Here is a 3,412-nt window from a genome sequence, read left to right on the forward strand (position 1 = left end):
CTTCATATCGAATCAATTTATAATGAGGAGAGAACTTTTTTAACAATAAATTTGATTTAATCAAGGACTTGCTAATAGTAATACTGTAGTACACGTAGAATCCAATATGAATGAAATTAAATGACGTTAAAATTGTAGAAAGACGTTAATCAGTACTTATTTATGATTATGGAAATGGCTTAAATTAACCGATATAATAACTTTCAAATTTTAACTGCCGATATCTATCGTATAATTCGCTATGAATTAAGTTATGCTATACAACTCGCATTGATTCTGCTAGTAGATTAATCATATTGCCTATCAATCGAGATAAACGGCCTCGCTTATACCCTCTGTAATCCTAACTCCTTCATCTAATACTAGAATATCACTACAAATCATAGAGAGATGAAATGGATTTTTTTATACTGTCTTAACTCTATGTTAATTTTTTTATTTCGCTATCAGATATTAATAAGGAAGGAATTGACAAATTGACGCCTTTGCATATAGCGGCTAAATACAACGCTGTCGAGTAAGTCAAATTAATATCCGATTATTCATGGATTCGAAGTTATGCTTTAACAATCAATTATTGTATCGCAAAATTATATCTAAATATTCGTTTGACTTATGCCTTACCTTAAAGTTAAGTAATAACACGATGTAGTAGTTGGATTCGAAATTTTGGAATACTATTTATCTTTAAATTCTTTCCATAGAGCCGGCGTACAATATTAATGTAGTTTATCAGTTGTAACTACCCAAATCGACGTAGTTTGTAAAGTAAATTTGTTATAAACCTTGCTGTCTATAGTGATTTACAAATTAGCGGCTTCTAATAAATACTCTGAAAGGATTTTTAAATTATTATTAATCTAATAATAATCATTTCTAATGTGAAAACATTCAAAACGTAGCTGATACTGCTACACAATCTCTACATTTATACAAACTTCAATCAATCGATAACATGGATTACATTATCGCTTTGTTACTTTTAAAGATGACTTTGACAGTTTAAGATTTAGTCCTATCACATCGCGTGTCTTCCTGTTGTCATAGCTAGCTGACATCACACAGTAAAATGGTACGATGTATGCCATTGCAATTGATTCTAATGTAATTTTGAATAAATGTTACATAGGGTTATACCGGTGCTTTTGGAGAAGAAAGCCCATATTAATGCTAAATCAAAAAATGAACTTACCCCATTACATTTAGCAGCACGTAAAGGCCATCAAGAGTCTGTCAAAGTGCGTATAAAATGTAAAAGACTATCTTCATCTTTCATTTTATCAATTTTCACAATTCTATCATATCATTTTTAGTTGTTACTTGAAGCAAAAGGCATTGATGTTTCAGCTGCTGGTGAAGATGGCATTACTCCGTTACATTTAGCAATGATTGGCGGTAATATTGAAGTATCTCGATTGCTGGTTAGTTTCCAATACGCATACAAAGATATAATTCACCTGTTTAATTTACTTAATGTATAATCACGCGACATTTATAGTCTTACAGCAGTAAACTATTTAACGTTGGCTGTACGGTTAATATGCGACATAAGTAGTAGTTAAAGATTTACGTTTTTATTACGATTCACTAGCGATCTTTCTAACCTTGAAATTATAATATCACTTCCAGCTATCTTCGAATAATACGGGTCTACTGTCGATGGCAGCCGATGGTCGTACACCAATACATTTTGCAGCATCTGCCGGCAATCATGATATTATAACATTTTTAATCAGTTATGGTAAGGAAATGGGCTTTTTGTACGTTAGAATGACTTTTATTATCCTAAAAGATATTTACCATAGTATACCCATTAAATATTAGATTAAATCTTATATTTAAATCCTACTTTCTTATTCTGTCACAGTGCCCACTTGCGGTTTTAGCCCTGGGGACATTATTGATAAATCAGATGGTGTTGGTAATACTGCTCTCCATTTAGCTGTTCAATACGGCCATAAGAAGGTAACTAAAAGCCATACATTTCAAATATTACCTGAATAAATTGCTCAAGCCCTCATTGGATAAAATATACATATATCTGATATTTATTTATCTTAATCAGGCGGTCGAAGTTTGCCTTAATAATAATGCAAAAATTAACGAGCAGACGGTTAGTTACATTGAAATAATCATTTTATTCAAGGATCCAAACTCTGTATGAGACATTTAGTGTTGATATTAATTAATTCTGAAAGATGCGATTCTCGAGTTTTTTTAATTTAAATTTGATTGATACAGGTTTAGTAGATTAAGCAACATTAAATTGTGTATTAGACAGAGGTTGATGATGAGATAGCTTGAGCCTTGTACGTACTATTTGTTCTCAGTATTTTTAAGGCCTAGACTGATAGCTTACCCGGTAATAAAGTACTAAGCAGTATTCTCGGACATTAAGCGTTTATCCCTTTGCAAAATTTGAATGGGCGAGGACTACTGATTACATTAAATTGCCAACCTAACGTAGTAGCAGTCAGGGTATTACAGCAAGATATATACCAAAAATAATTCAATGCAGTATACTGTAAATTTATTATCGTTGCAGGGCAGTTTATGAATGTTGTTGTAAATGTCCAACAGATACGTTATAGTACTGACTACATTAGAATTTGATCATTGTTCATATAGTTTTATTATTATATGAAGTAATTTATAGCGTAAAATCATAGATAATTGTTCTAGTAATTCAGCTTCAAGATAAAGAATATTTCATTTTTTAAATATTTAGTTCAACTTAACGACACCCTTACATTTGGCTGCTCAAAATGGACATGATGAAATTATTGTTAGCTTGCTTAACGCTGGCTCACGAGTTAATATTGAAGATGCTGATGGATTAACTCCACTTAATAGGTATTATTTAGGACTGATTGTTGTCTCCTGTTGATACAGTTATGCATTTTAGCCACTACCATAAAACTAAACTAAGCTGTTTTCGTTTCTGACCTATAGAGCGGCATTATTTGGACGTCCGGAAGCTGTATCTGTATTAATCAATAAAGTTAGTAATAAAGATAAAATCCATGTAATGATTACGAAATGCTGATAATGTTGACTATGTCTACATCTGATTGAATTATTATTTCCTCCCCTTAGTAACATTGATTCATGAGAGTAATCGTGTACTACGTTTATTGGACCGTTTATTAAATAGTCAATTAATTATTATGAAGAAAAAGACTTGTTGAGAGCAAATTGCATTATATTTTCCCTTCATTTTTCAAGTTATGTTATTTTTATCAAACATTTCGTAAGATAAATATTAGAATTTCATTTTTTAATGAATGTTACTTTTAAGCTATAGCATTTAATAATAGATAATTTTGGAAGCATTAAGCGATCGTAAAACTTGACCATCAAATATATTTTGAATACAGTATAGACAATTTTTAGAATAGAACATCTAAATGTA

This window comes from Trichoplax adhaerens, genomic scaffold (assembly GCF_000150275.1).
Source record: "Trichoplax adhaerens TRIADscaffold_2 genomic scaffold, whole genome shotgun sequence".
NCBI classification, from domain to species: Eukaryota; Metazoa; Placozoa; class Uniplacotomia; order Trichoplacea; family Trichoplacidae; genus Trichoplax; species Trichoplax adhaerens.